General features: G+C 43.8%; 2 pseudogenes; both read left to right on the top strand.

Annotated features, from left to right (window-relative positions):
* The first annotated feature begins 13,596 nt into the window (after window positions 1-13,596).
* On the top strand, window positions 13,597-15,263 carry LOC139310639 (thiol S-methyltransferase TMT1A-like; annotated as a pseudogene).
* An 8,310-nt stretch (window positions 15,264-23,573) lies between these two features.
* Window positions 23,574-25,283, top strand: LOC139310640 (thiol S-methyltransferase TMT1A-like; annotated as a pseudogene).
* The last annotated feature ends 1,629 nt before the right edge of the window (window positions 25,284-26,912 follow it).

Here is a 26,912-nt window from a genome sequence, read left to right on the forward strand (position 1 = left end):
CTGATATTGAAGTGATTGTCCACTAGGACTCCAAGATCCCTTTCACTACTATTGAGCAAGGTACCTGTTGAGGAATTCGCAGAGCAACCCTTGAGTAGCAAGGGTGTGCACATGAAAAGCGATTGAGAGTAGTTAGGAAATAACACAGCCAACACACAGATACACTGAGTTGTGTTTACTTTCATGAAATAGTAATAAGGCACAGTCCAATAAACAGTCCAGGTCATTGACATATAAAGCAGTAGATAGTAATACAATAGTTCAGGGATAGTCCAATAACAAAGTCTTCTTACCAGTCATTGTTGTCATACACAATAAACAGTTCTTCTATATTTGCAAACAGTAGCAAACACAGCAAAGAGCACACAGCAAAAACAGCAAAGATTTTATTTTATTTTATTTTATTTCAAATTTATATACCGCACCTTCTCCCAAGGGACTCAGGGCGGTGTATAGCCAGATAAAAACATACAATACAAACATTAAGAACAGTTAAAAGAATATATATTAATTTGGCCCCAGTTTAAAATGACAAACCAATTAAAAATTTAAAATTTAAAAATATGTTAAGCCAGCCCGGCTTGATGAAAAAAGAAAGTTTTAAGGGCACGGCGGAAGATATCAGCAAAAGAAGCAAAAAGAAACAAACCATGTTTCTAGCTCCCTTTTAAGGACATTGGCTACAGAGCTAACCAATCAGGACACAGTATGATGCAATTCAGCAATACAGCAGTCTTAAAGCTATATTCATGGTTTATATATTGCCAACCCAACAAGTTAGGTAAAATCATTTCCTAACATTCTCTCCTTTGGGTAGGACGATATATAATACCTTACATTCTTAAACCATAGTTCTTACAACATGCTTTGTGCTTAATTGCACCCTGAGCCTTTGTGAAATGATCTGCAATATTATGTTCAGTCATGCAGTACTCTAACTGAATCAATTTACTTTTTACACACTGTCTAACATTTAAATATCGCAAATCAGTATGCTTAGACCGTGTTCTTATAGCTAAATTAGTAGCCATATTGATTGCAGTGTGATTATCTTCGTACACTATAAATGGATCATTCACATTTAATCCTATATCAATTAACAATTACTTATAATATATCAATTCAGTACACATCAAGGATAAACATGAAAATTCAGCTTCCATAGTTGACAAACTAATATGCTTTTGCCTAATAGATTTCCAACCTATCAAAACATTACCCAACATTATCACTATACCTGATGTTGATTTATGAGTAAGTAGATCAGTTGCAAAACTTGCATCAGCATATGCCATTAAAACTAAGTCACTACTAGGCTCCAAAAATAACGAATAATGAATCGTTTGCTTCAGATACCTAAGTATTCACTTAGCAGCTTGCCAGTGCTGTTCAGTAGGTTCAGCATTACATCTAGCCATTTGGTTCACACTATCAGATATATCTGGCCTAGACCAATTACTTAAATATGATAGACTGCCTATTAAGGATTGATATATTTCCTTATGGAATACAGGACTTTGACTATTACAATGTTTAAAATCCTGACTCATTAGTGTTTTTGCAGACTTACAGAGTTCCATATTGTAACATTTAAGCAATTGACTAATTTTCTTGGCTTGCAAAAGTTTGTAACCTTTACTAGTGTTAAGTTGGGTGAATGAGGACACAGCAAGCCAGGCAGTGAGTGACAACAGCTCTTTAATGTAGAGTGAGAATCCAGCAACTAACCTGGGGAAACAGTTCTCCTTATATACCCTGCAGCTGTGGCAGTCAGCCAATCAGCTGAGGGCTACTAAGTTCAAACTTTCCCGCCAAAACTATATACATAACACTCCTCCCCTCCCAGAAGTCACTTGGGGTGGACATTAGCATACGTAGTCCCGCAGGTGACCAGGGCGTGTGCACACTCTAGTTGACCTGCGCAGTTCAGTCGAAGGTGTGGCATCGAGCGGGTCGGAGGAATTCCCTGTTTCTTCCTGCTCCGCCAATGGAACCTCCGGGAATTCATTGTGGGCGGCGACTTCTTCGGCTGGACGATTTTCCACGATGGGGCGGCACTGGATCTCGGGGCCGACAGCTAAGTCTTCCGCTTGAATCGGGCTTGAGTTAGCCCTGGAGTTCTGTTGTTAGTTAGGGAGCGGTTCGTCAAAGATGTCTTCTGTGTCGGTGGCTGGGATTCCGGGTGTGGGGTCTTCTATTCTGTCCGGTAATGGACAACGGCTGAGGGTGTCGGCGTTGCCCATTCTCACCCCTGGTCGATGTACCAGGCGATAGGAGTATGCTGCCAGGAAGATGGCCCAGCATGTCATCCTGGGAGACAGGGCTACTGGGGTGGGTCGGTCCCCTGCTATGAGACCCAGAAGGGGGCGATGGTCCATGATGAGGTCGAAGTCTCTGCCGAACAAGTACTCGTGGAACTTCTTGACTCCTGAGACGGCTGCAAGGACCTCCTTGTCAAGTTGACTGTAGTTCCGTTCAGCGCTTGAAAGAGTCCAGGAGTAGTAGGCGATGGGTGCCTCTAGACCATTTGGTAGTTTATGACTCAGGACGGCCCCCACGCTGAATGGGGACGTGTCACAGACTAGAACAAGGGGATACGTAGAGTTGTACTGGATTAGAAAACTCTTGGCCGACAGGAGTTTCTTTACGGCAGCAAACGCGATAGCCTCAGCCTTCCCCCAAACCCATGTGGACTTTTTGGCCAACAGTCTATGCAGGGGCTCCGCTGCTGTTGCCTTGTCCTTTAGGAAAATCACGTAGAAATTCAACAGTCCCAGGAACGCTTTTAGTTCTGCCTTGTCTTTGGGTGTGGGGGCTTCTTGGATCACCCTAATCTTGCTCTCGGTGGGGTGTATGCCAGTTCCGTCTACCCGATACCCCAAGAATTCCACAGAAGGGACTGTGATCCTGCACTTGTTGCATTTGACCCTGAGTCCTGCACTTCTGAACTTTTCTAATTTGTCTAAGTCTCCCCCCTAGCTATTGTTCATCCTCTGCGGTGACGAGCATGTCTGTCTAGCTTCCTGCTGCGTGTCTGGAGACGTCGGGAAAGAAAGACGCTGCAAAGTCTTAGTTGCTGTAAAGCGGTTTATTCCAAACAGTTGCCAGCACCGTCAGCGACGAAGAAAACAATCAATGCAAAGGCATACAAAGTCGGCGTTGGGAGCGGTCGCCTCCCAACGCTTTTTAAATATACGCGCCCAATAATTACTCACACGCCCTTCCAGATAACGCAGCCCAGCCCTGCGTGAGTCAGCGAATCCAGCAAAGCAGATGAAGGGCGGCCAAACGAGGATTCCTCGAACGGATACCCCTTCCACTTGATTAAATACTTCAGTGCTCCCCTACTAAGCTTTGAGTCTAATACGTCTTCAACCTCATAGTGGTCCCCTTCCACCGGGCCTGGTCTTATTATTTGTTCCCAAACGACATCTAGTGGTTTTAACAGACTACTATGAAATATGGGGTGGACCTTCCCCAGCAGTGGTGGTAGTTTTAATTCCACTGTAATGGGATTAATCATTTTTACAACAGGAAAGGGCCCTAGGTATTTGGGCCCCAGTTTAGGACTGGGTGTTCATAGTTTTAGATATTTAGTAGACAAATAAACTAAATCCCCAACTACAAATGGTTTGTGGTCTGCTCTTCTCTTGTTGGCTTGGTATTTATAGTTTTCGGTTGGTTTGTCCAACGCCTCTTTTATTTGGGGCCATAGACCTTTAATACGAGCAGCCCAACTATCCGGTAACACACTATCCTGGTCCTGGAGAACTAATTTGGGGATCGCAGGAAGGTCTTTACCCGAAACAACCTGGAATGGTGTGACCCCCGTACTTCCGTGAACAGTATTATTATATGCCATTTCCGCAAAAGGGAGTAACTCAGACCAATCTGATTGTTGATACGATACGTAACAGCGTAAATACCTTTCTACCATGGCATTTGTTCTCTCTGCTGCTCTATTGGTACTAGGATGGAACCCAGAACTTAGACCCTGTGACGAGCCTAACATTTTCACGAAATTGCGCCAGAACGTTGAGGTAAACTGTACACCCCTGTTGGAAATAATGCGTCGGGGTGTGCCATGCAGCCGGTATATGTGCCATATAAATAGTTTCGCCAATTTCCGAGCTGACGGTAAGCCATGGCATGGGATAAAATGAGCCTGCTTGGAAAAGAGATCAACTACAGTCCATATCACTGTATTGCCATTGCTCTCCAGGAGGTCTACAATAAAATCCATACCGATCTCCTCCCAGGGACTATTTGGTTCTGCTACAGACTGTAAAAGGCCGAGAGGCTTTCCTGGTCGAGGTTTAGTCATTGCACACACTTTATACCCTTTTACATAATGTTCGACTTCTTTCCTTATACGTGGCCACCAAAATTGGCGTCTTACTAGGTATAATGTTTTAAGAAACCCAAAATGTCCTGCCGTTTTCGCATCGTGACACCTATGTAGTACTGACTGCCTTAATGATTCAGGGATATACAACTTGGTTCCTACCCAAGCAAAACCGTTTCGATGGGTCACTTTAGCTCCATGTTCTTTCAACCAGGCATCTGTAGTCACTTCTCGATGTAGATCATCTTCCCACGAAGGTGAGGACCTGGTATGTGCCATTCGAGCCCACTGTTGATGGTCAGGGATCATTGCTTGTACAACCTCTTCCCTTTTACTGTCAAACTGTGGGAGCCGCAATAGAGCATCTGCTAGGAAGTTTTTCCCTCCTGGCACATATTTTAATTCAAAATTGAACCTTTGGAAATACTGCGCCCAACGTACTTGTTTAGGCGACAGGTGTCTGGGGCTTTGGAGTGCTTCTAGATTCTTATGATCCGTCCATACTTTGAATCTGGTACCACTGCCCTCCAACAAATGCCTCCAGATAAGCAGCGCCCATCGCACAGCAAATGCCTCCTTCTCCCAAATAGCCCACCGTCGTTCTGTGGTTGTCAGTTTGCGGGACGTATAGGCGCATGGGTGCAACACCCCGTCACTAGCTCTTTGTAACAACACAGCACCCACAGCAACGTCGCTAGTGTCTGCTTGTGCAATAAATGGTAAGGCCGAATCAGGATGTCGTAATATTGGTGACTGGGAAAACAGGGTTTTTAAACTGTCAAAAGCTTTTTGACAGGCCGGGGTCCACACTAATATCTGTCCTGGTCTTGCTTTCAGACCTAGTTCTTTTGTACGGAGTAAGTCGGTCAAAGGGAGAGCTATTTGAGCAAATGCAGGGATGAATTGTCTATAAAAATTTGCAAAGCCAAGGAAGCTTTGCAATTGTTTTCGTGTTGTAGGCGCTTGCCATTCTATTACTGTATTTACTTTCTTAGGATCCATTTCCAACCCGTTCTCTGAGATACGATAGCCCAAGTAGTCCAGCCTCGTGCGGTGGAACTCGCATTTGGATAGTTTGATGAAAAGTTTTGCCTGTAACAATTTCCTCAATACTTGTCTCACCAATTCCGTATGTTCTTCCATTGTCCTGGTATAAATTAGAATATCATCCAGATAGACCAGGACACCTCGATATAAGTGCTCATGCAATACTTCGTTTATGACTTGCATGAAAACAGCAGGAGCACCTTGCAGACCAAATGGCATCACCTTAAATTTATAGCTACCTAAAGGGCAGTTGAACATGGTCTTCCACTCATCGCCTGGCTTTGTACATACTCTGTAATACGCCTCCCATAGGTCTAACTTTGTAAACACTCGCCCGGTTGATAGGGTAGCCAGTAGATCTTTCATTAACAGAAGAGGGTACAGGTGTTCGACACATACAGCATTCAATCCCCGAAAGTCCACACACAAGCGTAAACCGCCGTTCTTTTTTTCGCGAAATAAAATAGGAGCGGCCATGTGTGACTGACTGGGTTGGATGAAGCCCCTGGCTAAGTTTTTATCAATATACCGTCTGAGTTCCTCCAACTCTGGCTTTGTCATAGCATACATTCGTGGCTTTGGCAACTTAACACCTGGCTTTAGTTCTATAGCGCAATCAGTCGCTCTGTGAGGGGGTAGTACCTCACACTCATCTTCGTTAAACACCTCTGCTAGGTCCTTATATACGGCAGGATATCCTAGTTGTGGTGAGTCGGCTGGAGTATCCCTCTGCAACCCCACGCGCCTGAACCTGGCCTCTGGTTCCAGCTCTGGGCCAACACTTAATCTCAGGTGTCGGTAACCGCCTTCCCACCATATGTTGGGCCTCCATTTATCTAACCACGCTAGACCTAAGATAATAGGTTCCATTATTGTGTCCACGATGACAAAACGAATATTTTCCCAATGTTCCCCAATTTCTAAGCGCACTAACTCGGTAACCCGTGTTGCAGCCTTGCCACCCAGTAGAGAGCCATCCATCTGCTCAAAGCTAATGGGGGCTTGTAGTTTCGCTGACTGCAAACCCAACTCTCTGGCTACACTCTTCCAGATGAGACACCGGGTACACCCTGAATCTATCAGGGCATCTCGTTGAATTGCCCTTGTAGTCTGAAGGTGTCTCAGAGTAACTGGAATGACAAACGGATGTACAGGGTCACTTACCATAGGATCAACCGGCGCATCCTCATCGCTGCTATCCAGAACCAGCGGGACACTGTCTTGGTGGAGGGGGCCTTCTGACTCTCCATTCGTTCCTCAGGTACCCCGTGACGCCGTGGCTGTAACCACTCTGGACCTCTCCGACGATGAACATGCCCGTTCACGGCCTCTCCCAGTTGACTGTGGACCTCGGGTAGTGGTGAGCGGAACAGGGGGTATGGGACAGTTGGCTACATGATGGCCCAACTGGTTACCCCTGAAACAGCGAATCGACCCCCTCCCCACAGGGACCAGAGAACGAGGCGGGGAGGTGTTCACCCTTTGGGGCTCACTGGTCGTTCCACGGCCCAATGAGGGGAAAAAGGAAGGCTACTCACTCCCCGGGTACGGAATTTTTGTAGGCTGACATCTAAGTCCACCGCTGCACTGAACCACTCCGACAGCTTAGGCGGCAGTCCTCGATAAACACATGCTTGCCGTAATTCTCTATCTAATCCTAGACGGAATTGGTGCACTAGGAGACGTTCAGGCCATGTACGGAGTCGACCAGCCACAGAGCGGAATTCTTTCACATACTGTCTTGCCGGTCGGCCCCCCCTGTTTTATGGCTACCAATTCACTTTCAAGCAATTGTGTTCTGGACTGGTCTTCAAACCGGCAGCGTAACGCCTCTAGAAAGAGTCCCACGTTTGCCAGCTCTTTAGTGTGGTCGCTATACAGATCAGCGACCCAATCTGCTGCCTCACCTGTTACGACAGTGGTGATAGCAACCACCATGGCCCACTGGGACGGATAGAGACGGCCGTAAAGATCCATGTAACTTAGTATTTGACTCAAAAATAAAGAGACCCTGTCTGCACTACCATCAAATGTGGCCTGTATGGGGGGAGGGCCCCAGAATTGTTGTTATTTATTATTTATTATTTATTATTTATTATTTATTAATTTAATTTGTATACCGCCCTTCTCCCAGAAGGGACTCAGGGCGGTGAACAGCCAAAATTAAAAAACATACAAATGCAAAAGTTAAGATAATTAAAAGAATTAAATCATTGGCTACCCAAATTTAAAACCCCAAATCCATAAAATTTAAAATCCCAATTAAAAAACCATTTAGGCTAGGCCGGCTTGATGAAATAAAAACGTCTTCAGGGCTTTACGAAAGGTCCGGAGGTCCGGGATCAATCGTATTCCAGGAGGCAGCTCATTCCACAGGGCGGGTGCCCCCACAGAGAAGGCTCGCCCCCTGGGGGCCGCCAGCCGACATTGCCTGACCGACGGCACCCCGAGGAGGCCCTGTCTGTGAGAGCGTATTGGCCGGTGGGAGGTTATCGGTAGCAGCAGGCGGTCTCGCAAATACCCTGGCCCTAAGCCATGGAGCGCTTTAAAGATGAGAACCAACACCTTAAAGCACACCCAGAAGACCACCGGGAGCCAATGCAGCTCGCGCAGGAGAGGTGTTACGTGGGAGTCGTTGTTGAGGGGCGCCTACCCCAGGCATCCACAGTGGGGCTGGGGCCCCCGGCTGGGCATCCTGGAAGACCCCTCTTTGCTGAGGGGTAGGGCCACAGGGGCCCCCTTGGCCCACCTGTTGAGAGCCAGATCGTCGCAAGGCATCGTGGTCCTGGTCCACCCCTCGCAAGGACCCCCCCACTGAGGGTGCAGGACCAGAGGCTGGGGGGGGTCTCTCCTGCCGGGTCTGTACACCCCCTTTTCAATGCGGAGCTTCGGGCTTGCCAACTGGAAACGAGTTCCGGAACTGCTCCGGGTCTCCCCATGACTCTGCCATGAATCTTGAGTTGGCACCCATGGTTGCCAGGAGGGAGCATCTCTGAAGCTCCCCTCTCCAAACTTTTCACGTAACACATCCAGGGTGGAGGCTCCCAGTCCCGTGGAATGACTCCAATCACACTCCTCGTCATCCAGCCATCTTCGCTCCCTCCACCCCTGAAAAAACGTTTCTCCCGATTGGGGCGAGAGTGGCTTCGGGGCGGTGAGAGCGGAGCTCTGCCACCATTCACCCATATCGGGTTTCGTTCCACTAGAGCCAAAAGCCTTGTCTTCTACAGAAGCGGCATCTCCCTGCACCAGTTTCTCCTTAGGGCGGACCACCAGCAGCTCCCCCTCCTCAGCTACCTGAACACCCAGAGCAGCCTCCACCACGGTGTCATCCACCATTTCTTCCTCTATTGCCGGTGACCCGGCCGTCGTGCCTTCCGCCATCCCAGGTGCATCACCAATGGGACAGACCAGCGAAAAAGGATGCAAACGCTGACTTTCTGTCTAGCTTCCTGCTGCGTGTCTGGAGACATCGGGAAAGAAAGATGCTGCAAAGTCTTAGTTGCTGTAAGCGGTTTATTCCAAACGGTCGCCAGCACCGTCAGCGACGAAGAAAACAATCAATGCAAAGGCATACAAAGTCGGCGTTGGGAGCGGTCGCCTCCCAACGCTTTTTAAATATACGCGCCCAATAATTACAGCAGCTCACATGCCCTTCCGGATAGCACAACCCAGCCCCTGTGTGAGTCAGCGAATCCAGCAAAGCAGATGAAGGGCGGCCAAACGAAACCCTGGCTCCGACCGCAGCGTGACCGGCTGCCTACCAATTACACTAAACACCTATCACCACCTGTGCAAATGACAACCCTGCCCAATGCCCCTTCCGCTGATCCAGGTTTGTATAGCGCCAGGAGCCAACTTCATTGTCAGGGCATTTATTAATCCCATGTTTGGCTCTGGGACTAATTACCCTGGTTTAATTAGAGGAGATGAATCATGGCTCCTCCTTGTTTGCAATATTCCGAAAAAGAAACGTGAAGAAAAGTTTCTAATAAAACTCATTTATTTGTTGTAAAGAAAATAAAACACCTCACTAACTAAGAAAAGTTAATTGTTACATTTTGGCAAGCGAGATCTCCTGCCGGTCCAGCCGGACCTCTGGCAAGAGAACAAAGGGAAGAAGAATGTGTGAAGCAAGTGAAAGGAATGTGGGTGGATGGACATGCGTAGTAGCTTTTGATAACAATTCTTGGCAAGGTACGGAAAGTCAGATAGTCCAGAAAAGATGAGCTCAACTGGTAAATGAAATAACGCAGTGACATTCATGTTCACAGCGCCAGGATCTGTGGTTGCCACCATCGCACTGAGTGTCAAGGGGATCTCGACAATGTCATCAAAATATGGAACCACCCCGGGGATCCCCTGTAACAGTCGCTCCATGGTGCTCTGGAACAGTCTGGGAGCTATGCTGACTCCGAATTGGAGTCTGGTACACTTGAAGGCACCTCTGTGTGTAACTATAGTCTGTGCCTCTGCGGTAGCGCTATCTACAGGCAACTGCTGATACGCCTGCGCAAGATCGAGTTTTGCGAAGATCTTGCCGGGCCCTAGGGAATGCAGCAGATGGTGTATGATCGGAACCGGGTAAGTGCTCTGTTGGAGAGCCTTATTGATCGTACATTTGTAAACTATTGGGGTCTCCCACCAGGCATGATCGACTGGCACTAGCACCCCTTACTTAATTAATTTGTCCAGTTCGACATCAATCTTCGGCTTTAGGGTGAATGGTACCCTTCTGGGCTTCAACCGGATGGGGGCAATATTGGGGTTGAGGTTGAATGAGATAGAGGTCCCCACATACTTGCCAAGCCGCTCGTCAAACACATCCTGGAACTCCTGCATCAAGTCGTCTTTCAGGGTGCTTTGCACGTTGCGGACTCCATGCCCAGGGCCCTGAACCAGTCCATGCCCAGGAGGCTTGGGAGCTTTCCGCTGACCACAGTGAGGGGAAGCTTCTCCCGGAATTCCCTGTACTCACCTGGAACTCGCCAATTTCTTCCACGGGGATGAGGTTCCCCTGGTAATCGTTCAGTCCGAGCCGCTGGTGCTATAGGTGCCGTTTCTGGACTCTGGGGATGGCCTTCTTTAGCTTGTCCCAGGACATGATGGTTATTGGGGATCCGGTGTCGATCTCCATTACACACACATGCCCCTCGATTTTGACCATCATGTAGGTCTTCTCTCCGGGGGATGTGCAGGTCCGGCTGATTCGAGGTCCTCAGATTTCATGCCCTTCCTGTGGCCACCCTTCTGATTGATCTTCTGCTGCTGCGCCATTTCTGATTGGCTAGCGTTGCTCCGTGGCTTGTAATTGGGATTCTGCTTGGATCTGCAGACTCTAGCGATGTGACCCTTCCGATCACATTGCCGGCAAATGGTGTCTCGGAACTTGCAGGTCTGGCGCGGATGGGGTCCCCCACAGCTTGCACAGGCATCTCGGTGACCTTGCCAGTCCTGCTGGTACTGTTCGGTTCGGCAGACTTCCTCATCCGACTCCTCCTCGCTCTCAGTATATACGGTTTCCTGATGAACTGGGGCTGACCTCTGTGCCGTTCTGACCTGTGTTGTCCCCTGTAGCCTCTTGGCTGCCTTGGTGGAGGATTCTTGAGCCCTTGCCTCGTCTAGTGCTATGTTCAATGTTAGATTCATCTTTGCGAGCAACCTCCTCTGCAAGCGAATATCTCTCACTCCGCAGATTAATTGCTCTAGGAGCATCTCATAGATCTCGGTACTCGCACTGGTTTGCAGCCTTGCGCAGGGCAGCGACGTACTCGCTGATCAATTCTCCCTCCTGCTACATTCATTGCTGGAACTCGTATCGCTAGTAGGTATTTCGATGGCGTCGGGGCGTAGTGGTCCTTCAGCAGCATCTGGAGCATTTGCCATGAGATGGTGTGGACCGAATTCGGTTCCAACAGGGCTTCGGCCATATCGAACACCTTTGGTCCACAATGGCTCAGGAACAGGGCTTTCTTTCGCACGTCTGGCAGCCTCTGTAGATCGCTGGCCACTAGGAAGCATTCAAAGTGGGACATGTAGGATCCCCACTTCTCTTCTGTTGGGTTGAAAGGCACTGGCGGTACGTAGGCAGACATCGTCAGTAGATTCTCCAGGTACTCTGCTCGCTCACCTGGCTGGATTCGGGGTTGCAGCTCTCTTGTCAGCTCGTGGCCTCAGCTCTTCCCGTGGCTTCTGGCCTCAAAATCCCATCCTCGTCGCCAATGTTAAGTTGGGTGAATGAGGACACAGCAAACTAGGCAGTGAGTGACAACAGCTCTTTAATGTAGAGTGAGAATCCAGCAACTAACCTGGGGAAACAGCTCTCCTTATATACCCTGCAGCTGTGGCAGTCAGCCAATCAGCTGAGGGCTATTAAGTTCAAACTTTCCCGCCAAAACTATATACATAACAACTAGTTTTAACTATATCAAGACCAAGATAATGTTTAATTTCTCCCAAATTTCTAATTCTGAACTTCCTTTGTAACATAGAAACAATTTTGGTTGCTTTGTGTTCAGATTTTGTTATAAGTGCTATATTGTCAGTGAATAGCAATAATAAAGAAATTAAACCATCTTTCTCTTCCTTGAATAAACATGGATCAGCTATATTAGCTACAAAACCCATATCAACCAACTCATTAACAATACATTTGTTCCACTCGTAACCTGACTGCTTTAAACCATAAAGACTTTTCTTCAGACTCCAACAATCAGTCTTCCCATCAGTGGCTTCCCATAGTGGCTTCTTCATATAGATTGTATGTTGTAATGGCACATGTAGGTATGTAGTTTCAACATCTATATGATTTATCCTATAACTTTTCTTAGCTACCCACACTAATGCTGCTCACAATGTAGTGCAAACACCTCATCATAGTCCTCATCTGACTGAGCAAATCCTTGAGCAACTAATCTTGCCTTATGGGTAACAGTTCCATCTACACCAGTTTTTAGTTTATAAACCCACTTACAACCAATTGCATGCTCACATGGTGGTACCTTAACGTTCTCACACACATCTAACTCCTTTAATGATGTCAGCTCTTTCTCCATCGCTTTCTTCCATGCTATCTGATCCTTTTCAGGATACAATTGAATTTCATTAAAGTTAGACAGCTCTATGTTCACCTGACAAACCACACTTGGTTGAAACCTATCAGGTGGACGTTTCTCTCTAGTTGAACTTCTAGGTAACACAGGACTTGATATAGGTATAGGTATTTCCTCTTTTACCTCCCTTATAACCTCTTCCTCTTTTACAGTAATAGAAGGTTCCTCAACTATCTCATTATCAGGTGCTCCACTATCTTTGAAAGATATAGTTCAGTGGTTCTGAGATCTCGTCTGCAAGTTCCTTCAGAACCTTGTATTCCATCTGGTCCTGGTGATTTGAACTCTTCTAGAGTAGACAGATGCTCACTTACCATTTTCTTCCCTATTTTAACCTGTGATCCTAAACTGTTTTTTATTTGTGATGCTGTTTTTGATAGGTTGGACTGTTTTTTCCCTTTGTGTAAAGGCAGATGCAAAAAATGAGTTAAGTAGTTCTGCTGTTTCTCTCTTGCTTGTCACCTTTTGTCTTTTAAATTTATTTAATTATTAATTTTCTCTAAGCTCTATAAAGAACAAGCTGCATTTTAAATGAGATTCAAATATTGTAAATTACAACACCAACTGGGTCTTTTTTTTTTCAACAAATGACTGAAAGTCCCAAAGGTGCTTTTTCAGGAGGCAACTGGACAATCTTGTTCTTTCTTTGAAAATGTTTCGCTTCTCATCCAAGAAGCTTCTTCAGCTCTGACGGGATAGTGGGGAATGGAAGGATTTATATTCCTTGCAGATAGCTGGTCATCTGCATCCGAGGGTCGTTGAAGCTCTTGGACACTTATCTATGTCCTCGGGGTCACCTGAGTGGTGGTGCTGGTTCCTGTTGCCTACAATTTTTCCTCTGGAAATCCATTCCTACTCCCACACCATTCAAAGGGTGTTCATCTCAAATTGTATAACTAAATAATTTTTTTTAAGAGATTGAAAGATTTGCTGTTGCTTTAAGGAAGAACTGGAACAGATCCCAACTGGGAACTGGGTGCGGACAGTTTGCTTACAAAACATCATTAAAAGAACAGAGTGTAGCAGGGAGTATTTAAAGCAAATAATTGAGGGAGCCAAGCAAGAAGGGTTTCTCTTCCAAGTCTGGCAACGATGCTGGTTCTCATCTTACAACAATGCATGAAAATCCTCTTCGTGCCCATCCATGTGCTTGCCTATTTTGGTTTATGGGATCCTATTTGTAAAAGACTTCTCCCAGTTTTGATGAACCAGTACAGCAAAATCTACAATAAAAAAATGCACAAGGAAAAGGAAACGCTGTTCAAGAACATGCAGGAATTTGCCGACTCCTCGGGAAAGCTCCACCTGCTAGAGATTGGCGTGGGCTCTGGCACCAACTTTCAGTTTTATTCCCCCAACTCTCGCGTGACCTGTGTGGACTACAATCCCCACTTTCGAAATTTCCTCCTGCAGAGCATGGCTCAGACAAGCACCTCCAGTTCGAGAATATTTTGGTCACCTCCGCCGAGAAAATGTCTTCGGTGTCGGACAACTCTGTGGACGTGGTGGTTGGCACGCTGGTGTTTTGCTCTGTGAACAGCCCCCAGGTTGTCTTGAAGGAGATTCTGCGAATGCTCAGACCAGTAAGTCAAAGGGCAAAGAGGGAAAGTTAAAAGTCTGGTCTGTCCAGACCACCGAATAATGGGCACAAGGCAGGTGTGCATGCTTTGAAAATAATGAGCACTATGCAGGGGTGCATGGGAGCAAGGATCCCATGAAAACAGTACCTCTCTGCTGCTCTTTGTGCTGCTGATTTTCAGGCTGAACCTAAACTGGATTCCTCCTTAAAGCAACTGCATCTTTCCTGCCTGCCTTGGGTTTCTGAATCATTTTCAGACTCTGTACAACAACTTCAAGGAGTATATCCATAACTTTAATGTTAGTAAATGGCAGCAACCTTCTGGCCTGAGATAGGGGCCTGGTTGGTACTTCAGTGAGACATCTCCAGAAAACATTAGGTTGAAGTTAGATTGAAAAGTTAAAACAACATCTCTGTGAAATGACAAATCGCTTTTGAATGGTTTCCAAAAATGCTTTCCCCGGTGTGGAAGTTGGCATCAACTCACAAGGGATCAAGTTTGATTTGGAGGAAACCTGAGTAGGAACCAGAATAAATCAAGCTGACCCTGTAGCAGGAGGACAAGGATGGTTGGTTACATGAGGAAAACATGAGGGGGTGGAAGCATTATGCAAAGGCTGTGCCCATATGGTTATGTCTGTTGTTGCACAACACTACTTTGGGAGGTTTTTTGGCTAATCTCTGATCCTGCAGAAGCCTCTGTACAGCATGATATCTTAAGTAAATAGACTAAAGACTGCCCTTCACCTTTAAATAGAAGTTTTAAATGCTGCCCCAAATCTGCCATTTCCCTGCAGAAGTTAAAAACTGTTCTTCTAGTCACTAAGAGTTCATATCCCCAAAATGTTGTATAACAACAGTCTTGATTATAGTGTGAATTTTTATGTAATTTCAAAGCGTTCTGCTTTCTATGATCTTTTTTATATTATTTTATTTTTTCCAGGGGGGTGCATTCTATTTCATTGAACATGTAGCAGCTGGCAGATCAACCTGGACCTACTTCTGGCAACAAGTCTGTGAGCCTACTTGGAGACATGTGGGAGATGGGTGCTCCTTGTTAAAAGAGACCTGGAAAGATTTGGAGAATGCAGGGTTTTCTAAACTGAACTTGGAACACATCATAGCCCTGTTGCCCCCAAGTGTAACTGGTTCCCAAATTTATGGATACGCTGTGAAGTAATTGAAGAGAAAGCATCTCTTAATTAGAATTAGAGGAATTAACAGTGACAATGCATATGCTGTAATAAGAAAAGTGTTTATTCTATACAATTCGGAGTGGAGAAAGTCTCCTGAAAGTTCAGGCTGCACTAAACCTAAATGGCTAACTTGGATCAGGTTTGGAGGGAGGACAAATAAATGTTAAAATAAAAATAAAAAGAATATTAATATAAAATAATTTATATAAATATATAAAAGAAAAAACAATCCTACTATCAAAAGACTAGGTGGGAGTGAAAAAAGCATCCCGCCATTTTGCTGTGGCATCACTCAGTCCTCCATGTCAGCTTCCCAGGAGGGAAAGCTAGAGGAGGCCTGTTTTTGAGTATTACTTGCAATCTCTATGGAGTTCTCTAAGAACAAACTGGTAATGGACAAAGCCCTACCTTAAGCATAAGCAGAGCAGGGAATCTTGCTTAAATAATACTTCAGGCAGAAGCTTTTGTTGGCCTTTAGGAGAGGCCTACCCAGAAAGATTTTTCTCAGCTTCTTAACCCCTGTAGTTGTAGAGAGGGTAAAAGTCTGCATATGTTGGCATGGGATTGACTGAAAGCTAAGGTTTAGAATTTAGAAACTGATAATGTATCAAAGCTTGCTAACTGCTGAATTGTGTATTTCCTTATTTTACTTATCGTGCTTTTCATTTTCAATAAAAAAAAGGGGGCTTGGGGTTTTGGTGGTTGTTTTGGTTTTTTGTTTAAGAACCTAGTCTCATGGCTTTTTCTGAATATGGCAAATGCAAATATCAGGTCTCCTGGTTGTGAGGTATATTGTGGGTTGTGTAACTGACCCATGGAATAATCACTTTTAAGTGGGGACTGAGAAGAGGCGTGTTGTTGAACCTTAAGCTGATACTACCACGTTTATAGAAACATTTTGGGGAAACAATTTGGCACATCTCTTTAGTGACACCCCATCCTATTTCTATCATTTACAAAAGGTCCCAAGTTTGTAGCCAACTAATGGAAAGTGGTGCAGCACAAAGAATCTTCCTTGTTGATAGCCTCTGGGAGATTCCAGATTTCCAAAATCATAGCTTTAGATGTCCTCAACCTAGTGCTTTTTTCATTTTTAAAATTTATTATAGTAAAAGACTTATATAGAACAAAACAAAGTGTTTAGAACTAAAAGAGGAAGGATGGACATAAAATACAAGGTTTTAAAAAATGTAGCGAATATTACAGGAAAAAGGGGACTTGCAATCCAGATCTGAAGTTCCAATGGTTGGCCATGCACCGCAGTCACATGACCACAATTCAGGCGCTTGACAACACAGCTGCATTTCCTCCTTGTTCTTGGATGTCCCATCTTCTAGGATTAAGCCTTTCTGGCAGATCAAAGAATAAGCTTTGGGAACTCTTAGCCATGCTAGTTATGTGAGTTGTTATCAGACTATTGGTCCTACCATTAGAAAGGTGAAGTATTATTTTAATACAGGAGCACTATCCAGGGAATCCTTGATTTATGAGTTGTCACTTAGGAACCATTCAAAGTTACCATGGATCCACCTGAGGGCTACTTATGACCTACTATAGATTAAAAATTATGACAGTCTCATCCCATCTGTGGTCAAAAGACTGAACTTTGGCTGCTCGTCTCAGCAACCAGACCAAATCTGTGGCTGTGGGTGGTGTCCTGAGGTCATGTGATCTCATTTTACAACAGTTTTAACAAAAGCCAGCATTTACTTCAGGTTTTCAGATGAAGTATTAGTTCGTTTAATGACCACAGCGATTGCTTAATAACCAAAAAGAAATATAGGTACAACCAAAAAAAGTTGTAAAACCATTTATAACTGTAAGGACTTATGGTCTGTATCCATAGGCTCCATTATGGTCGTAAGTTGCATGCTATATAAATGAATGAATAAACCTATAGGATAGTTGCTTCCTGAAATTTTTGTGTTGCTGGCTAATTTGCAAGATGGATACCAAAGTAGAATGATGTTAAAGCAGATGCCATGGCTAGAACAAACAGCATCAGGTTTATTTAAATTGTCCCCATTAACTCACAGCACCAAGGGTCCTTCCTCATGGTATTCTATTTCTAAATGCAACATTTCAAATGGTGAATGGAATCAGGGATGTCAAATTCAAGGTCAGCAGACCGGATCTAGCCCAAGGGGTGCTTAGATCTGACCCGCAAGGCCGCCCTGGAAACAACAAAAGAAGGCCAGGTGTTATGTTTTCAATAAGTCTCCCAAGGGAGCCAGCAAATGGTCCACTTGCTCTCTTTGAACTCTTGTAATAATTGGCTAGAAAAGAAAAATTCGTCTGAGCTACTTCTCCCATGTGGAGATCATCTCTGTCAACAAACAAATGTATGCTGTCTTGCTGTGGGGCCTATTTTGTCATCAATACTTCAATTGTGTTATACCTTATGCCACCAGGCTTCAAATGTTGAGTTTGGACAACCTAGAACTACGCCACCTACAGTCCAACCTAACCGTAGTACACAAAATTATCCACTACAACATACTACCTGTCAATGACTACTTCAGCTTCAACCGCAATAATACATGACCACACAATAGATACAAACTCAATGTAAACCGCTCCAAACTCAATTGCAGAAAATGCGACTTCAGCAAGACTGGTCAATGCCTGGAATGCACTACCTGACTCTGTTTGATTCTGTCCCTTCTGTGGAGAAGTAACCTATTTAGTTCTTCTTGAAACTCCATGTCCTTCATTCTATTGATTACTACTTTCTTTGCTTGGTCAAAGCCTAGGGACATTAAGAATACCGGTCACAGCCCATAAGAGCCCAGCTTGTGGTCTATTGTCTGTTTCCAGGGGGAAGGAAAGTTATCAGTCAACACTGGCAGGGACAGTCCCTCTGGAAAGAAATGTATTTTTAGCCAATGAATGATCATCATTTTCCACCTGAATTTGAGGCATGCCTGTTTCAATTCTTAATTGGGCATTTGAAGTTCCTTTAGATGCAGCTAAGATGGCTCGCAGGAATTATCATTATCTGAGCATGGTATCATGGAGCAAATATCTAAATGAAGAAAACACCCTTGCTTGTAATATAATATAATTTTTCACACTTATCATTGCATTATATTCTCGTCTTATTATTCCTACCCATGAACAAAATTATTCCCAAATATTTAACCGTTGCATTAAATCAATCCATTCTATATCTTCAGGGATCATGATATCACTATCTCCTAGGATTACTGTGTTCAAGTCAGGTGATCTGATTCAATGCCCCAATATATAGGGTTTCTATGGGGAGAAATCCTTTGCACATTTCCACAATCACAGTATCCCACTATTCCCCACAGGCGTGTATCAGTTCACAATCACAAGAATAACAACAGCAACTTTAAGTAATACAGTTACAATCACAGAACCAACACATTTTGTAAGGTGAGAAGTTCCACAGCTTCTTTTGAGATCTTCAGATGGAATAACATAGACCACCAATCAGGCCGGAAACACCAAAAAGTTCCAGTATAATTTTGGTGACTACTCCTGCAGTGGCCCTCATGGTTGGATAAACTTCAACTCATCCAGTCAAGAGAGCCACTCTCACCAATAAATATTTAAGTCTCCCCACTCGAGGTAGTTCAGTAAAATCAACTTGAATGCATTGAAATGGCCTCACGCTAGATGTCACTCTCCCTTTTCTTTATGTTGTAGAACTTCTTTACTAACTCTTTACTAACTCTTTTTAACTCTTTATTAACTCTTTTACATACTATACATTTGTCACATATTTGTTTAAGTACTCTATACAATCCACAGCATCCATAAGCATCTATAAACAAATCACATCATACCTTAGTCCCCAATGACTACCCTGATATAGACTTCCCAAAATCAACATTTGCCACTATCCATTTACCTCCTCCACTTTCTACTGCTCCCACTTTCTCTAACTCCTTCTTCTCATAACATTAAACATTCAGTTCATTCTGCCACTGCCATCCTGGCTTCCAAGTCAGCTAAATTATTGCCCAGAGCTTCAAAGGAATTCAAAGCTTGATTTAAGACGTAACTTTCTAGCTTCTACCAAAACTCCTTTGCCCCTTTCTCTTCCCATCTATAAACAAATTAACCCCTTCTCAGCACCAACATCCAATCATCCTTCTAAATCTCCTCTTAAAATTGAGCTGGATGCAAGCTAATATCACTGGTTAATACTAAATCATTTTGTTCCATAAGCACATTCCCATATTTCAAAATCCTTGACTCTCAGCCATCAATTGGCTTTTTTGTTTGTTTGTTTGTTTGTTTTTGTTCAAGATCGCCATCACATGAGGTGGGGCACCAGGGCTCCTCCAAAAGTCAATTTTCTGCTTCCCCTCATTAACACTGCCACAGCCACCACTGCTTGAGCACCATCTGGAAATCCTTGACAGACAGAGTCTAACAGTTAGGGCCTGAGTATCTACGAGACCGCCTTCTGCCGCCAATAGCTTCCCACCAGCCAGTACGCTCGGACAGAGAGGGCCTCCTGAAGGTGCCGTCGGCCAGACAATGTCGGCTGGCGACCCCCAGGGGGAGAGCCTTCTCTGTGGCGGCACCCGCCCTTTAGAACGACCTAGCCCCAGAGATAAGTGTGATCCCGGATCTCCAGACTTTCCATCAGGCCCTTAAAACTCACTTATTTCATCTAGCCGGGCTGGCTTGATCCCATCTTCCGGTTTTAATTTGTAATTGATTTTATTGGGGTTTTTAAATTGTGGGCCGAAACTATTTAATATTTTTTAAATTGTTTTAAATTTTGTATGCTATGTTTTTACCTTGGCTGTTCACCGCCTTGAGTCCTGCTGGAGAAGGGCGGTATAGAAATTAAATTAAATAAAATGAAATGAATAAATAAATAAAAATGCCACTGGCTGCCTCTTCTGGGTTAAAACCCTCAAAGCATAATTATCTATTCACAGCCGACAATATCCAGTCAATCCTAGAAATTTCCTCAACTCCTCCTTCATTTCAAAATAATTTCTTTTATATATATTTAACTAAGCATTTTAAACCTCAAAGACTTCCGGGGGGTGTGGGGATCAAAATTGTAACAGAACGAGGAAAAAAAAACAATGAAAGCCAAGACTGCAAGAGCAGCTATGAAATATCACCCCTTTATCTTTAGTGACAAGAGCCTCGGGGGTGCAGTGGTTAGAATGCAGTACTGCAGGCTACTTCTGCTGACTGCAATTTGGCAGTTCAAATCCCACCAGGCTCAAGGTTGACTCAGCCTCCCATCCTTCTGAGGTGGGTAAAATGAGGACCTAAACTGTTCGGGGCAATATGTTGACTCTGTAAACTGCTGGGAGAGGGCTGTAAAGCACAGTGAAGCGGTATATAGGTCTAAATGCTAAACCCTACACCCAGAGGTGGGTGGCACATGAGTTAAAAACCAGTTCACTCGGGACCAAAAATGTGAGCGTGCGCCTTCTGCACATGCTCACGGCTTTAAAAATGCAGATAAATAGGATGGTATCGCATCGGGGGGGTGCAGGGGTGGTCGCAACTACCAGTTTGCCTGAACCAGTCCAAACTGGTAGTAGCCCACTACCACTTCGGACAAATGGTTATACAATATCTTCTTAAAAACTTCCAGTGTTGGAGCATTTACAACTTCTGGAGGCAAGTTGTTCCACTGATTAATTGTTCTAACTGTCAGGGAATTTCTCCTTAGTTCTAAGATGCTTCTTGATTAGTTTCCACCCATTGCTTCTTGTTCTACCCTCAGGTACTTTGGAGAATAGTTTGACTCCCTTTTCTTTTTGGCAGCCCCTGAGATATTGGAACACTGCTGTCATGTCACCCAAAGTGCTTCTTTTCATTAAACTAGACATACCCAGTTCCTGCAACCGTTCTTCATATGTTTTAGCCTCCAGTCCCCTAATCATATTTGTTGCCCTTCCCTTCACTCTTTCTAGAGCCTCAACATCTTTTTTACATCGTGGCGACCAAAACTGAATGCAGTATTCCAAGTGTGGCCTTACCAAGGCATTATAAAGTGGTATTAACACTTCACGAGATCTTGATTCTATCCCTCTGTTTATGCAGCCTTGAACTGTGTTGGCTTTTTTGGCAGCTGCAGCCCACTGCTGGCTGATATTGAAGTGATTGTCCACTAGGACTCCAAGATCCCTTTCACTACTATTGAGCAAGGTACCTGTTGAGGAATTCGCAGAGCAACCCTTGAGTAGCAAGGGTCTGCACATGAAAAGCGATTGAGAGTAGTTAGGAAATAACACAGCCAACACACAGATACACTGAGTTGTGTTTACTTTCATGAAATAGTAATAAGGCACAGTCCAATAAACAGTCCAGGTCATTGACATATAAAGCAGTAGATAGTAATACAATAGTTCAGGGATAGTCCAATAACAAAGTCTTCTTACCAGTCATTGTTGTCATACACAATAAACAGTTCTTCTATATTTGCAAACAGTAGCAAAAACAGCAAAGATATCAGCAAAAGAAGCAAAGAGAAACAAATCATGTTTCTAGCTCCCTTTTAAGGACATTGGCTACAGAGCTAACCAATCAGGACACAGTATGATGGAATACAGCAATACAGCAGTCTTAAAGCTATATTCATGGTTTATATATTGCCAACCCAACAAGTTAGGTAAAATCATTTCCTAACAGTACCACATATACTGTACCTGTACATTTTGTTTTTCTTGCCTAAATGTAGAACTTTACTTTTGTCACCATTGAATTTCATTTGGTTAGATAGCGCCCAATGTTCAGGTCTATCAAGATCCTTCTGTATCTTAAGCCTGTCTTCTGGAGTGTTGGCTATTCCTGCTAGCTTGGTGTCATCTGCAAATTTGATGAGTTCCCCATCTATCCCCTCGTCCAAATCATTGATGAAGATGCTGAAGAGTACTGGGCCCAAAACAGAGCCTTGGGGTACCCCACTGCATACTTCCCTCCATGTAGATGCAGTTCCATTGAGGACTCCACGTTAAAGGCGGTTGGTCAGCCGGTTACGACGCCATCTGGTGGGATAATGTCTAATCCACATTTTTGTATTTTATGAAGTAGTAGGTTATAGTCTACTTTATCAAATGCCTTACTGAAGTCCAAGTAAATTATACCGATGGCATTCCTCTGGTCCACTAATTTTGTCACTTTGTCAAAGAATGCAATAAGATTAGTCTGGCATGATCTGTTTTTGACAAACCCATGTTGGCTTTTAGTTATTACTTTGTTAGCTTCTAGGTGTTCGCTGATTCGTTGCTTGATTATCTTTTCCATAATCTTCCCTGGTGCTGAGGTCAGGCTGATAAGTCTGTAGTTTCCTGGATCTATTTCTTTTTTCCTTTTTTGAAGATGGCAACTACATCAGCTTTTTTCCAGTCCTCTGGCAGTTCCCTGGTGCTGCAGTATCTTTGAAAGATATAGTTCGGTGGTTGTGAGATCTCGTCTGCCAGTTCCTTCAGAACCTTGGGGTGTAATCCATCTGGACCTGGTGATTTGAACTTTTCTAGGGTAGACAGATGCTCACTTACCATTTTCTTCCCTATTTTAACCTGTGCTCCTAAACTGTTTGGTTTTTTTTTTTTTTTTTTTTTTTTTTTTGTGGTGCTGTTTTTGATAGATTGGACTGTTTTTTCCCTTTGTGTAAAGACAGATGCAAAAAATGAGTTAAGTAGATCTGCTGTCTCCCTCTTGCTTGTCACCTTCTGTCTTTTAAATTTATTTAATTATTAATTTTCTCTAAGCTCTATAAAGAACAAGCTGCATTTTAAATCAAATTCAAATGTTGTAAATTACAACACCAACTGGGTCTTTTTTTTTTTTTCAACAAGTGACTGAAAGTCCCAAAGGTGCTTTTTCAGGAGGCAACAGAACTTTCTTGTTCTTTCTTTGAAAATGTTTCGCTTCTCATCCAAGAAGCTTCTTCAGCTTTGATAGGATAGTGGGGAATGGAAGGATTTGTATTCCTTGCAGATAGCTGGTCATCTGCATCCAAGGGTCATTGAAGCTCTTGGACACTTATCTGTATCCTCGGGGTCACCTGAGTAGTGGTGCTGGTTCCTGTTGCCTACAATTTTTCCTCTGGAAATCCATTCCTACTCCCACACCATTCAAACAGTGTTCATCTCAAATTGTATAACTAAATGATTTTTTTTAAGAGACTGAAAGCTTCGCTGTGGCTTTAAAGAAGAACTGGAATAGATTCCAATTGGGAACAGGATGTTACACATCATTAAAGGAACAGAGTGTAACAGGGAGTATTTAAAGCAAATCATTGAGGGAGTCAAGCAAGAAGGGTTTCTCTTCCTAGTCTAGCAATGATGCTGATTCTCATCTTACAACAATGCATGAAAATCTCTTCGTGCCCATCCATGTGCTTGCCTATTTTGGTTTATGGGATCCTATTTGTAAAAGACTTTTCCCAGTTTTGATGAACCAGTACAGCAAAATCTACAATAAAAAAATGCACAAGGAAAAGGAAACGCTGTTCAAGAACATGCAGGAATTTGCTGACTCCTCGGGCAAGCTCCACCTGCTAGAGATTGGCGTGGGCTCTGGCACCAACTTTCAGTTTTATCCCCCCAACTCTCACGTGACCTGCGTGGACTACAATCCCAACTTTTGAAATGTCCTCCTCCAGAGCATGGCTCAGAACATGCACCTCCAGTTCGAGAATTTTGTGGTCGCCTCCGCCGAGAACATGTTTTCGGTGTCGGACAACTCTGTGGACGTGGTGGTTGGCACACTGGTGTTTTGCTCTGTGAACAGTCCCCAGGCTGCCTTGAAGGAGATTCTGCGAGTGCTCAGACCAGTAAGTCAAAGGGCAAAGAGGGAAAGTTAAAAGTCTGGTCTGTCCAGACCACTGAATAATGGGCACAAGGCAGGTATGCATGCTTTGAAAATAATGGGCACTATGCAGGGGTGCATGGGAGCAAGGGCTTTAGATCCCACAAAAAAAGTATCTCTCTGCTGCTCTTTGTGCTGCTGATTTTCGGGCTGAACCTAAACTGGATTCCTCCTTAAAGCAACTGCACCTTTCCTGCCTGCCTTGGGTTTCTGAATCATTTTCAGACTCTGTACAACAACTTCAAGGAATATATTCATAACTTTAATGTTAGTAAATGGCAGCAAGCTTCTGGCCTGAGATAGGGGCCTGGTTGGTACTTCAGTGAGACATCTCCAGAAAACATTAGGTTGAAGTTAGATTGAAAAGTTAAAACAACATCTCTGTGAAATGACAAACCGCTTTTGAATGGTTTCCAAAAGTGCTTTTCCCGTGTGGAAGTCTGCATCAAATCACCAGGGATCAAGTTTGATTTGGAGGGAAACTGAGAAGGAACCAGAGTAGATCAAGCTGACACTGTAGCTGGGGGGCAAGGGCAGTTGGTTACATGAGGAAAACATGAGGGGGTGGAAGCATTATGCTGAAACAGCAAAGGCTGGGCCAATATGGTTATGTCTTTGTTGCACAACACTACTTTGGGAGGTTGTTTGGCTAGTCCGTGATCCTGCAGAAGCCTCTGTACAGCACGATATCTTAAGTAAATAGACTAAAGACTGCCCTTCACCTTTAAATAGAAGTTTTAAATGCTGCCCCAAATTTGCCATTTCCCTGCAGAAGTTAAAAACTGTTTTTCTAGTCACTAAGAGTTCATATCCCCAGAAAGTTGTATAACAACAGTCTTGATTACAGTGTGAATTTTTATGTAATTTCAAAGCGTTCTGCTTTCTATGATCTTTTTTATATTATTTTATTTTTTCCGGGGGGGTGCATTCTATTTCATTGAACATGTAGCAGCTGGCAGATCAACCTGGACCTACTTCTGGCAACAAGTCTGTGAGCCTACTTGGAGACATGTGGGAGATGGGTGCTCCTTGTTAAAAGAGACCTGGAAAGATTTGGAGAACGCAGGGTTTTCTAAACTGAACTTGGAACACATCATAGCCCCGTTGCCCCCAAGTGTAACTGGTTCCCAAATTTATGGATACGCTGTGAAGTAATTTAAGAGAAAGCATCTCTTAATTAGAATTAGAGGAATTAACAGTGACAATGCATATGCTGTAATAAGAAAAATGTTTATTCTATACAATTCAGCGCGGAGAAAGGCTCCTAAAAGTTCAGGCTGCACTAAACCTAAATGGTACCTTGGATCAGGTTTGGAGGGTGTAGAGACCACACACACACAAAGGTTGAGGATGTATGTGGTAACTTTATTGTCTTACATAGTGACATTATATAGTTTGTTACTTTCAAGTTACAGCATACTTGGCAGAATATCATTGGCTCACAGAATCTTCCAGGTAACTTAAATCATAGGTTAATCATTACTGCTGCCTTAAGAACTTCTAATATTTGGCTATAATTAAAATCTAACACACATCCCACTTCCTCTCCTCCTGTTCTTCTTGTTTACAGAATTAGGGTCTTATCTTCTAATGTAATTTCCTGGCACTTATGTGCAAGTAACCTTCCTTATCTGAGGTTTGCCATCCAAGACAGGAAAATCCCTGCACATATGCAGATTGTGGATTCCTACATGTCCCCTCTTTTTATTTAATTTTGAGGGAACAAAGATTTTTGAATATAACGCATTTGAGGAGGAGACAGAGAAAGAGGAGCAGGACGAAACATAGCAATTAATGAGGGAAGACACTGAATGAAACAACAGCAAGCAACTAATATGACAATAAGCATAAAAAAACAACTGCTTAAGCCAGGACCAATCAGGAAGTCAACCAGTCAAAAGGAGAGGAAATAGCATAAATCTTATTCTGAAAATATGATTGGAGTTTAGCAAGTTCGTCTTCAATGGTTTTGTTCAAAGAGTGAAAATGAACAGCACATCCACGACGGCCAACAAGTTTACAAAAAACTCCTTGTCGTGCTAACAAATAGTCAATAGCAAAACGTTGCTGGAGCACATCCTGATTCAGGTCCTCAATTTCATGTTGGAGATCACGAACAATAGCAGCAGTGGCATTAATTGATTTCTCCAGGCGACATGTTAAACCCAGGATAGAATGTCTATTTTCTTGAGCTATTATTCCAGGGTAAGCCCCTAAGGTGATCACCCCAGTAATAGCTCCAGCCACAGCACGGCCAAAGGTATTGAGAGAGGATAGTTGTGTATCAATGATAACTTCATCATTACATGTAGGACCTAATGGAGAACGTCGTTGTCGTGAAGAAGATGAAGAAATGCCAATTTGTACAGGTAGAGAAAAGTAGCCAACAGCAGCACACTGATAGTTCTTAGGGTGTACGTTGGTTGCATATTTGTCAAAAAAGAACCACATATTAGGGTCCTTTAGTTGCCAGCCAGCACACAAATGGATCCAGTATCAGTCATATCAGAAGCGTTAAAAATAGGAAAATTATCAGGATACATTTTAGGCACAATATTAGGCCCATACAAAGAAGAATTAAAGGTTCCCCAAAGCCAATAATAGTCAGTACAATAACTATAATTCCCTAATTTCGATAAAATACGTTGAGCCTTAGCATAATCATTCCAATTGTTAAGCCAAATATGGCGAGCATAACAGCAAAAACATAAGCCTCTAGTATATTGATTAGTACGAAGATAACGCCAACGAACAGAATTAAGTTTAGGATTAAGTTGTATGGGTTGAGTATTATTCAAAGCAGTAACAAC

The sequence above is a fragment of the Pituophis catenifer genome, unplaced genomic scaffold (assembly GCF_029215685.1).
Source record: "Pituophis catenifer annectens isolate HBS135680 unplaced genomic scaffold, rPitCat1.0.hap2 SCAF_2, whole genome shotgun sequence".
NCBI lineage: Eukaryota > Metazoa > Chordata > Lepidosauria > Squamata > Colubridae > Pituophis > Pituophis catenifer.